Source organism: Cyprinodon tularosa, unplaced genomic scaffold (genome assembly GCF_016077235.1).
Source record: "Cyprinodon tularosa strain WSP-4 unplaced genomic scaffold, ASM1607723v1 ctg580, whole genome shotgun sequence".
Classification (NCBI taxonomy): domain Eukaryota; kingdom Metazoa; phylum Chordata; class Actinopteri; order Cyprinodontiformes; family Cyprinodontidae; genus Cyprinodon; species Cyprinodon tularosa.
The window spans coordinates 314,758-327,182 of record NW_024039319.1 but is presented as its reverse complement, the minus strand read 5'-3'; the positions used below and the strand labels follow the sequence as shown (position 1 = coordinate 327,182).

At 36.8% G+C, this 12,425-nt stretch overlaps 1 long non-coding RNA gene across 1 annotated transcript; it reads left to right on the top strand.

Moving 5' to 3' along the window:
* The first annotated feature begins 2,138 nt into the window (after positions 1–2,138).
* On the top strand, positions 2,139–7,179 carry LOC119797366. Its single transcript, XR_005282578.1, has 3 exons — positions 2,139–2,242; positions 3,428–3,513; positions 7,094–7,179. It is a non-coding gene; the product is annotated as an uncharacterized LOC119797366 (long non-coding RNA).
* The last annotated feature ends 5,246 nt before the right edge of the window (positions 7,180–12,425 follow it).

The window sequence follows — 12,425 nt, the reverse complement described above, 5'->3', positions numbered from 1 at the left end:
AATCTGTTAGTTCAATCTCTAACGTTCATCTGGTCTGTTCCTGTTTGGCTGTGACTCCATCCTGGAGAGAAATATCAGCTGTGCTGCTGCCATCAACACCTTTGTTTCTAGATGTTGGAGCTTGGCCTGTTTTCCAGTGTAGTCCTGTTTCTCTGACTGTGACTAACAGGATGTGCTCTCTTCATCCTCTGACATGGGAGTTGACTCATCGCTGTCTGAGGTCCCAACTTGTTATTTTTGTAACTGGAGACTCACGTCTAGCTTAAGGGAAATGGGGAGAAAATTTGCTGGCAGAAACAAATGGAGAATTCTGCATTCACTCTTACATAAAACTAGTTACTCTTGAAAGTTATTAGGCAACTATATAATTACCTTTTTAACCCCACTGTTAGCAAATTCACAAAAACTTTTTTTCATAGGATTTATCTTAGCTACATTATACAACATGTCACTTTGGCAGGAAAGCAATGTTTGTTTAAAGCAAATAGATTCCATGATTAAAACACTACGGGCAAAGTAAGATAAAAGATACAAAAATTACAAGCATAACAGGTTCCACAAATTAAACACAAAAAAGTCCCACCCATCAGACGTATACTTTACAGGACTGACTAGAAACATGATCATGTGAAAAAACTTCACCTGCTGGTGTTGAAGAGGAAAGGAGAGAAAAGGGCAACTTTCACCTTTCTGTAGCTCCTTATGAGAATGAATATCTAATCTAACAAAAACTTTGACTTCCTATATTTACAATGAGATTCAAACTGCAACTGCCCAAAAAATGGAATCAATTCTTCTTCTACCTCGTCCTTTCTGTCGTCCTTCTGCTGCTGCTGCTTATGGCAAGAACCAGGTGAGTGGAAATGACCAACTCTAACTACTTCAACATGTATTTAAAAAAAAAAGAAAGAAAGAGGCTTGGCAGGGGTTACTATTAATACGTTTTTCACTGTTACTTATGCTTTTATGGAAGCAAATCGTTACCATATTATGCTTTTTCATTTTAAGAATGTGGCTGCATTGTTTGACTCATAAATTAAATTAGTAATCAATAATCCTATTTGCATTTTCATTTTCTTCTTCAACACTGCTCATCCTTTTACTTAATTACAATTAAAAAGAAAAAGAGATTTGAGATTTATTTTTCAAAATGTACCCCAGCAAATACATACCAAAAATCAATTTAAAATGTAAAATTTAAAAATGAAAAAGTATTTCCAGAAATGCTTTTTCATTTTAAGAATGTGGCTGCATTATTTGACTCATAAATTAAATTAGTAATCAATCATCCGATTTGCATTTTCCATAATGCTTTGGGCTGCAAATACAACAAATACAAAGTTAGGGAGGATATTTGTTTAAATGAAGCGTTGAAATCAGGTAAAGAAAAGGCTGCTGTGTCCTGGTTGTAGGTGATAAATTATAAACATGGCTTCCAAAAAAAGAGCATTTTTGTTGTGTCAAGAGGTGAGAAGGACATAAATATTTTGTGCTTTTTGGTGGGTAGAAATGATTTATTGTTTAACTTCAAAACTGGAACTTCTTTTCCTAAATCTGCATTTAAAATTATAAAATTTCCAACTTGAAAATTTTTCAGAGAGCTTTGCATCAGAACCATTGAGTGAATCTGATTTTCCAAAAGAAATTTAACTAAATGGAAATTTAAATTATGTTCAGCTCTTAACATCAGGTCTGATCAATAACTTTAAGGCGTCTGCTAGAAAGCGAAATATTTTTGAGAACCAGGAAATTTATGGTTTAAGCCAAAAGAAAAAAACAAAATAATAAAGGAGAATCTGAATGACCTCCTTTATTATTATAATACCGGTAATATAATAAGATAAATAAATGTCCTGAGAATCTTGTCTTAAAAAGGTCTTGGAAACTTTCTTCCCTTCAAAGATAGCTGACGGTTATTGTGATTCATTCTAATATTAAACTCTTCATGCGCTCCTCTTGCATAACTAAAGGAAGTAGGTAACAAAACTCACAATGGAAAAGTACAGAAATGAAGCCTGAGTAAATAAAAAAAATTGATTAACTTGGAACCTTAACACTGAACTGCCTCAGTAGAGCAAAGGGTTGAGAATAACAATGGTTTAGTAAACATTTCCTCATCATTTGTTGTTCTGCAGGACCCATCAGACTTCTCACTTCTTTGGTAAAAAGAAACAAATCCACAATGATGGAGAGGTGTCTGTGCAAGATCATTTATCTCCGATGACGCCAACAGGAAAGACAGGTACAAATATGGTGACTGGATTTTAAACGGCTCGATGTTTTTAAAGGCTTTAACAGGAGAAATGTCTTTTGGTTATGTTTTTTTTTTTTTTTTAATCCCTTCATTAGGATTCCTGACAGCTAAATGTTTGGCTGCAGGTGCTCGACCTCTTGTTCAAATGCACAGAAAAACAACTCAAGTTTCACTGTTTGGGTTGAATATTTTAATTCGCATTTATGGAGGACCAGTAAAGTCACCGAACAAAGATTAAAACCATTTAAATCCTAAAATATTTATCATAAAATTAGAAATCTATAATTAAACTGTTTTATAGTTGCACATTTTCAAGTAAAATATTATAGAAAATGTGTAAAGTGTATGTATTAAACTGTTATAAAACATCTTTTCTTTTCAAACCTTATTTCTAATTAGAGATTTAAGAGCCACAAATCATAAATCGAATTATAAATAATCCTCCTTATTACTCATTTCAAATGGTAATTCTAATCTCTACTTCATCTAGCACATTTCAATTATTTTTGCACTTGCATTATTCTTTTTTTCTTTTTCACATTGTGTTTTTGTGATGAAGAAACATCTTATTAATTAAGATTAAGTTAGAGGTGATTAAATGGTACCCACACATTCTCTTAAAGGTTTCCCTTTCCCATTTGGTCTTTGTGTGACCATTGTTGCCTAAATCGTTAACGAGCTGTTAATAAATTTTTTACAAATGGTTAATAGGCTGTTACTTAGCTGCTAAAAAGTGTTCCTAAACTATTAATAAGCTGTTGCTTAATCATTAATAAGCTTTTACTAAACTAATTATGAACTCAATCCAAACTTGATAGGTTGAGACAATTCTATTATTTGATGAAAACTAAGCGGTTAAATAGCTGATGGGTCATGGAAATTATAAATGGAGCAAGTGAAGTTAAAAAATGAAACAGTGAAAAAGAAAATGGAAACGGAGAAGGGAATGACCTCTTAAATCTTTGATAAAATGATATTCATGATCTGTGATGGAATTTCAAGGTACCTTTTTTAAATGTTAGGACAGTTTGAAATTCCTCTTTTATAATCTAATTTAAAATGTGCAATTTTTAAGTTGTTTTTATTTTTTACGAATTCTCCTGGCCCCCCAAATACTTTCTTATATATAATTCTTTGTATAATTTCTTTTTCACATTCATGTAATTTTTAAAGGAGAATCAGCATATTTGGTGAAGGTCAAGGGAGCAAAAACTCTGCTGGTCTCTGCCTATTTGGAGCATCGCACAGCGGTAAAAGAAGTAAGAAAATTTGTCAGATGTTTCAATTTCTCACACCTTCTAACATTAGAGACACATTCTGAAAATGTTGTGTCGATACTAGTGGAAGTAGTGAGACAGGAAATGGATTGATAGAGAAAGAGGTGGGAAGTCATGCAGCAACAGGAAATGACTGACAGCCATGTTGACGACCAACACCTGTTCTGAAAAGATTTGCATGTTTTCTAAGCTAAAGCGAGGCTTTGAGTTTGGTCCACTCTGTAAAGCCTCAAACTCAACGCTATTTCTGACATTTTGCATTGAAAAAGCTTCCTGATTGGGAAGGGAAATGTCTTCAAACTGGGAAACAAAGTCCAATGGATTTTTTTTAAACATTCTTGGATTTTAATGTATTATAAATTACACAGCACATGAATTTTACAAAGGGTTGTGATGGTAGATAAGTGTGAACAGACCTGTAGATCAGATGTCATTTAGCAAGCCCTACACTTTTAAAACCTGTTAGGAAACCAAATTAAACACATTTTTTTTCTTTTGTAAAGACGCATATTTTCAAGAACTTACAGAGTATTTTGTCATTTGTAAAGTCGTGTTTTTCTCAATCCTTTTACAATGAAATAACATTAGTGACAGAAGATAGAAGATCTTTTTAGATCTTTTTTTTTCATTATTTTTTGTCAATATTCAGTAAAAAGAAGAAATTAGTTTACTTTTCTGGCATATCAGGCATTTCAGGAATATTAAGGGAAACCATAAATCTTTAATTTTCAAACTGGTAATGTACCAATGGAAATTATTTTTACGAACAAGTTGTGCTTGGAAAAGTATTTATGGTATAATCTTAAAATATATTGTTCCTTCTGTAAACATGGTCTGCTGATAACATTACGTTAAGTTCATGACTAAATATAGATATCTTTTAATATAAATGCTTCATTTAGGTCCACTTCAAAACCTTTTTTCTCTCTCTTGACCCTTTTTTTTTATTTTTTCTTTATGTTTAACAAGCACTGATCCAAGGGCATTTAGATTGGGTTGGTAGTTTTTAGATATAGTCATGGTTGTTTAAAAATATTTAGGGAATTTTAATATAAAGTATTTATTTTTCAGTTTTATTTCATGTGTTTCAGTACCACTTACTGTATCTACACTGTAAAAACGACAACTCAAAATTGTTCACCTTACTAAGATTTTTGCATTCACTGACAATAAAATTGCCAGTTGGAACTTGAACTGTCTGTTGTGAGCCAGTTGAACTCACTTTCATAAGTTTCTGATGAAAAGTTCATCTTATTCAATAAATTAAGTTGAGTTTACTTAGAAGTTGTAGTTGACACCCAGTCCGAGCGAGGTCAACTTATCTGCGCATGCTCATTTCAAATTTGTCATGGCAACCGGCTGCTACAGGGTTTCCATGGATTTTCCCAGGAGCTCCCTTCTAAAGTTTGGTTCAGCCATCTGGTCACTCGTCCAAGAGAAGACTAAGGCACTAGTTTCCTGTCATCTCTGGCAATATTGCATTATTTGTAAGGTTTTAACAGGAGTTGGAAAGTAAAAAAAATATGTGCTGAAACCTGATTTGCTTTAAGCATAAGATTACTTGTTTACACTGTGAAATTGTAAACCTGTTTTTGCCAAAGTGGTTCAAATAAAAATGCAAAATTTAACTGGGTTACTGTTAGGGCTGCTCGGTGGCGCAGTGGGTAGCACTGCTGCCTTGCAGCAAGAAGGTTCTGGGTTCGATTCCTGGCCTGGGGTTTTTCTGCATGGAGTTTGCATGTTCTCCCTGAGCATGTGTGGGTTCTCTCTGGGTACTCTGGCCTCGTCCAAAAACATGACTGTTAGGTTGATTGGCTTCTCTAAATTGTTGAGTGTGTGCATGAATGGTTGTTAGTCCTGTGTGTCTGGTGACCTGTCCAGGGTGGACCCTGCCCCACTTGGGACAAGCGTGTAAGAAAATGGATGGATGGTTTACTGTCAGTGGATGATTTAATGGGGGGGGACTGAACTCAAAAATGTAAGTTATTACAGGGGATGGTAATCTGTATTTAAAACATTTTACAGATAATCTGAACTTAAAATAATAAGTTTTTACAGACTTGAAAGTTCCAGTAACTTGAATTAAAAAAACTTAGTTGGCAGAACTTGAAAAGCTTAGCTGACACAACTTAATAAGTGTAGTTCTACAAAACTTAAAAAATTAAGTTGATGCCTTCAACTCAAAAATTCTGTGCAGCCGGTTGCCTTGAAATTTTGAGTTGAACTAACTTTTTCGTTTTTGCAGTGTAAAGCAAATTTATAATTTTGCACATTTTAATTATATTAGCCAGAATATAAATTCTTTTATTAATGGACTTATTTATCAAACATATTAATGTTCACCTTTTGTTAAATTCAACAGGTGTGCCAATACTTAAGGCTAGCAATCATCAGGAGCAGAAACATTTCTTGTTTTCTGTGTGTTGCAAAAACAAAAATGGCAAAACCTTTTTGCATTATTTCAAAGACACATACAGTAAGAGAAACTAAGGAAGATTCTGCGAGTCCTTGATCTTGAGTAGAATTATTAATAACTCATTGTGGACATGCTATGTTGCAGAATATTTCACAGAGTAGTGTAGAGCAGTATAAAAATCTGCTTTGTTTGGTGATATTCAAGTCGTAGGGAAGTCATATTTGACTGTCAAATCATCACACACAGTTGCTTGTGACATTTCATGGGCATCACGTTGCCGTGCGTTATGCATACGTTAGGCTGTCGGACATAAGTTCTGGACTCGTTATGAATACATAGAAAGTTCCGGGTATGCCAGCGTTTTAGAAGACTCTAGGACGTCAGGCGTACGCTGGTATAAATCGTCAAGGTGTGATAGGGTCTTTAGGTAAAAAATTTCCCAGCAGTGATCAATAGTCTTATAAAAATTTAAGAAAAAATTAGCTTGTTTCTTGGTGTAAAACAAAATTAATAATTTGTTTTACAAAAAGAACTTATCAGCAAATATCCATAGTCTCAAAATCTGGTTTCCAGGCCTCAGAACAGCTTAATTCGCATTCACAAAGTTATAAAGGTTTATGGCCTTAACACTTTTTAAATCTACACCCAGTACACCCAAATTGCTTAAACGCTCATCAGTCATGGTGCTTCAAAGAAACGCAGATGCAATTTTGCTTAACAGCACATTAAGCAAAATTGCATTGCAATACAATGAAGCTCTCATGATGTATGGCATGACAAAGTAGGCTATGCTAATTGGTGGTTGAAGGATTAGGGATCGCACACATGCATGCATTCACTGGCTCATCAGTGCATTCAGCAGCCGTGCCTTGAGCTCACGTAACATGCATGCATTCCTGCTTCCTCCATTTGTCCATCATTGCTAATCCTTTATTTGTTAGTAAATTTTTCTCATTCATCTTGAAATATTTCAATGTTTGTCTCTGCTTCAACTCTGTTGGAAAGCCAAACCCCTGGAAGTTGGACTAAAACATTTCAGTCCATCCCTCTGTGGTTTGTGTCTTGGAGCAAAGAAGAAGCACAGATATTTCTGACATGTTCAGACTCCTTTTTATGCACCACTAATGGTTCTTCTTGTAATGCCAGGTTCGTGTCATTGTAATCACGCCTCGGAGCGAGCAGGCGGTCTTTAACTGCCACCTAGACTGCCAAAGACAGCTCTACATATCTAAAAATGTCATCAAGCCCAACAAGGACTTCTTTGGCTATCTATACGGGACGGCAGACATCATGTGTCCCCTTCCTCCAGGCTGTGAAACACCAGTTCATGTGGCCATCACCCTGAATGGCTCTAAAAGTGAAGGTACAAGATGTGCTAAACGTAATGGTTCAGAGATGACCACTTTCTCTGCTTTTAGGTGATGTACATAGTTGCTGTTCAATTTAAGATGAGTTGGGGTTCAGAAATAGTTTCATTAGATAGTCCCAGTTGCAGATGAAATAAAATGCATAATAGATGTGTTATCAATTTCTTTTTAAATTCAGTTTATATATATAACGCTAATTCACAGCATTGCCTTTTTCTGTTTTAACCTGCTCCTGAGCAAAAACTAAATACCTGTTTGATATGTGTGCTAGAAAACTTATGTCACTCTACAAAAACACAAACTAAGCTTTCATTTGTGTTACCTGGATTTACAAAGCAAGTACCTTAACACTAAGAGCAAAAAAAAAAAATACTCTTACGAATACATAAAATGACCAAAGCCCACCTTCCTCCGACAGATGGAAATAATAATTCACTTGCTATATTTATATTTTAGTATCTAAATCTCTGTAATTTGATTTTGTATTGATTGGATTTTAGTTTATTTTCTGCGCAGGTTAATGTTGATTGTTAATTCTGCCTCTTTTTTAACTTTATTGAGTGGCTAGTCTTCAGAAGTTCCTTTTGTTTCTTCTTTTATCTTTAGATCATGAATTCCTGCAGGTTAAGAACCAAAAGGAAGAGACCAAGTTATTTCCTTACAACTTCACCGTGTGTTTCTCTGTCATGTTTGATTTCACAAACGTTCTGCAGGTAAAATTTTATTGAGTGCTCTTGCTTCTATATCGCTTATCAAAAGCTGATGAAAAAGAACTAAAATGTCAAGTATTGTTTCTGGAATAAAATGCTACAGGGCTAACTGATTATTCAAAAAGCATAGAGGAGACCATAAGAATTATTATCTTATAAACGGGTCTGAATTTTCTGAGAACAAGCAACCTATTGAAGAACAGCCTGCCTGGCTTTGGTTACATAGGGATTAAGTAGTTTTCTGTAAAAGTTTAAAAAACAATCCACTGGACTTGGCTTCCAAGGTTTGAAGACGTTTCTCCACCTCTCCAGGAAGCTTTCTCAATTCAAATGTCTGGATCCGCAGTGAGTTTGAGTCTTTTATAGACAACGCCTTGTATCACTTGGAAACATGGAAATTGAAACCGACGAGCAGGTCGTTTGTTTCCATTGTTCGCCTGTAATATCTGAAACCTGTCTATGATTCTGAAGGTCTATGATTCTTCATCAGCATTAAGGAGCTTTGTAAGCACCTTATGCTCCCACAGCATCACTCATAAAATGCATTCTCCAGAATCACAGTGTATGTGGGAAGAACAACTTCACTGCTATAACAAGCAGTTGCAGGATGATAAATATGTATTTCCTGGTTCCAGGGCCAGAATGAAGGCCACACTAATCCATACTGGATCTGGGGTCTATTTCATGAAGCAAGTTTAACAAACTCAGATTCTAATCCGCAACTATAAATTGATCTAGCCAATGTTATTAATCACCAACCAAATAAATCTATCTTTGTTCATTCGGATGCTGCTAAAAGAAGAGTGGATCCAGCCTGAGTGATAAATTGTTCACTGTGTAAAATAAACACAAATGACTGCCAGTTAAAATACAATGGTGCCATCATTAGCTGCAATCAAACATTATTACATCTTATAACTAAGCAAACACTTGACACTACTGAAAATAAGCAAAAATAGAGAAATAGGGGAAGAGTTGTTTAAAAGTCAGTTCAAAGTATGAGGGATGTTCGAAGTTTAAGGCTTTAAACATTTGAAAGTGTTCTTTAAAAATAGCAGATAAAATGTGAATAAACCCTGAAACAGAGATCTTAATTGCAGTCAAAACTGCAGTCTATGGTGAAGAATGAATAATGGCTCAGGAATGCATTAAACTACGATGAGGCTGAAAGAACCGTTAGCCTAGCTGGCTTCCGCGGTTGTGGTTCTGGTCTGGTCCAACTGAAACAAAGAGAGGGTTAGCTCAGGATGTAGCCTCTATAAAGTGTTCAGCATGTGTTCATCCTGAGCTATCTCTATAGTTCTGCTGCTATAGGCTTAGACTGCTGGAGGACATAGGGACCCCCATTTCATCATTCTGCTTCATTCTCTCTCTGTTCTCCTATTCTGCAGAATCTGTTAGTTCAATCTCTAACCTTCTGCTCTCTCTGCTTTTCCTCAGAGTAGCTTTGCCTCGTCTGTTCCTGTTTGGCTGTGACGTCATCCTGGAAAGAAACATCAGCTGTGCTGCTTCCATCAACACCCTTGTTTGTAGATGTTGGAGATCGGCCTGTTTTCCAGTGTGGTCCTGTTTCTCTGACCGTGACTGAGTGGATGTGCTCTCTTCGTCCTCTGGCATGGGAGCTGCCTTGGAGCTCGTCTGCCTGGCTGTGTGTTTCCTGGACGGGGCCGCCTTTTACAGCTGCTTTTTGTATCTCTGCTTCTGTCTCCTTGAACCCCAGTCGGCCTCGGCAGATGGCCGCTCACACTGAGCCTGGTTCTGCTGGAGGTTTCTTCCTGTTAAAAGGGAGTTTTTCCTCTCCACTGTCGCTACAAGCATGCTTAGTGTGGGGGATTGTATTTGAGTCAATGAGTCAATGCAATCAACTGGTTTTCCTTAGATAGAAAACTTTGTATCAATTTGACTGTATGATCTGGTTGAACTGTAAAGTGCCTTGAGATGACATGTGTTGTGAATTTGGCGCTATATAATTAAACTGAATTGAATTGAATTGAATTGAATTGTTCAGCAGTTCACTCTAGCAGTTAGCTTCAGCAACATGTGACTCGTTCAGTCTATGTAGTGAGCATTAGCATTCAGTTAAAATCTTAAAACCATCAGGAATTGAATCAGAAAGCTTATTGCAAATAAAACTCAAACACAACTATCTATTCTACCTTTAGTTCACCCAAACAGAGCACTTATTAAGCATCAGAGGAAAAGGGTTGGTACTGTTTTGGTTCGGTGGACTGAAGGCCTTCGGCACGGTCCGGTTCTCTGCAGGCCCAATCCTCTGTCCTGTCCGTTTGTCCAACAGCAGCTCAAAAAGATTTGGATCACTTCAATGCAATAACAAGAGGCGATTTTGCAAGAGGGTTGATTTTATAACTCACGGTAGGAAGGGACGTCTCTCTTTTAGCTACGGTGGTAAGCTTGTAGCCGCAGTCTCCAGCAGCTCCTGGATGCTGCTCTATCTCTCAGTCTCATGCAGTCACGATCTGGCGGCTTCTAACGGCTCCTTCGACGAACAGCAATTGGGGGCCCCTTTGTTCTGCAGTTAGTTTCAGCTTAGCAGAGCTGGATTAACTCATCTCTGTCTCTGCTACAGCAGGCTTTAGGGAACACTGTGTTCAGCTCTTTCTGGATCTCAGGAAAAAGGCAGTCTGACTCGGTGCAGACTTGTCCGGAGGTGTTTTGGTTGCTTCTTAGTGTAGCCTTCAGCTGGAAGCCTTTACCGGCACAGAGCCATCTGCAAAATAGAGGCCGTTTCCCAATATGTGTACTTGTGTGTTCTCATGTGCTCGTAAAACGTCTTCAGCCTCAGCCCTAGTACTGTTCCAATTCACAAGAACAGCAGACCGAAAACGGTCCCCGGATGTTGTTCTCACCCCTCCCTATTTACCGAGTATGCATCAAAGCTGACTTGTCCGTTCTTGAGATTGACAGCTGTCCAAGCTTGCACTGCGGCAGCAGCAGCTTTCAATGGACCGCTCCATTGAAAGTTAAAAATTCTCCTTTCTGTTGCTGTTGTTCAAAAGTACGTTTTAAGATCATTTGACGCGAGAATGTTATACTTTAAAGCGTCACTATATGGTCCATTTAGCGCTTTAATGCGTAATTAAAAAAAAATGATTCCAAAGTTCCGAGGACCTACGAGGCTAACGGCAGCCCGTCTGCTGCAGCCCTCTTTCTGCATAGCCCTGTGTGAAGGATCGCTGGCTCTGATGGCAAGTTTTTTGTTTTATTTGGCAAAATGTTCATTTGATTTGAGTTTATCTGACTGTGTTCATTATTATTCCCCCACTAAATGAAAAAGGAATAATTTATTATTATCAAGAGACTATTAATAAGAGGAGGTGAAATGCAGCTCCAGACGAGCCGGGTATGTGGTGATGTCACGAGTACGCTTCTGTTTTTCTAAACCTGAAATATGGTACATTGAATTTGCAATTTCATAAAGAGAGCTTCCTCAACCTCTGTTTCAGTCACTGTAGTATCATTCTCCCCAGAGTTAACCTGGTCAGCAGCAGGTTTTCTACAGTCACCTCAGAGTGTCCTCTGTCTCAGCTCTCCTAAAAGCCAATCCACATTGTTTTATTTTCTGATTTAGCCAGAGTTTTGCTGCAGTTTTGTGCATTAAAAAAAAATCATTAACTAGGTCCATTAGGTCTGGCACATTATCTTTAAGAACAATAAAGATAAAATGATTGCATAGATTTTTACTAAAGCTTTTAGTAAAACAATATCAACTCTTAGGTGTTTTACATGATTGAAAGCTGTCTACTCTACCAATAAATATCAAGAACCCAAAAGCCCAGAGGCTTTCTGGCATCCATATTTTTTCCAGTGTAGAACCTGAAAGCCTCCCCTGTGTTGCAGCTGGTGCAGAGTTTGGAGATGCTTCAGTTACTGGGAGTAAACAGGGTTGTCGTTTACAAAACAAACTGCAGCCAGGAGACTCAGCGTGTGCTGGAATACTACGCTAGCAAAGGTTGGTATTAGACTTTTTAATTTGCATTAACGGCCTGATTTTACTTACTTTGACCAAATAGTTTTTCCCAAATTGTCGGTTAAATTTCTGGAGCAGGTTCTTGTAATAAAACTTACATAAAGCTGCCTGTATTGATTGTTTTGATATTCAGCTTTTAATTCTTATTTTGTAAAGCTAGGTGCTATTTGTGGCACTTGATGATTTTTTTTGTGGCCTTTGATTGCAGTTCAGCGATGATACAAATTGAAGCCTATTGGAAATAGAGCTGATGCAGATGGATCCTTTTTATAATGTTTTCATATTAGAATTTCAGAGACAGTTTTATTTGTGTTAAATAGAAAATATTCAATACAACACAACATATTATATTATTTCAGCTATGCATATCTTTACTGTTTTATTCTTGTGGCAAGTAGGACCACAAACATCCA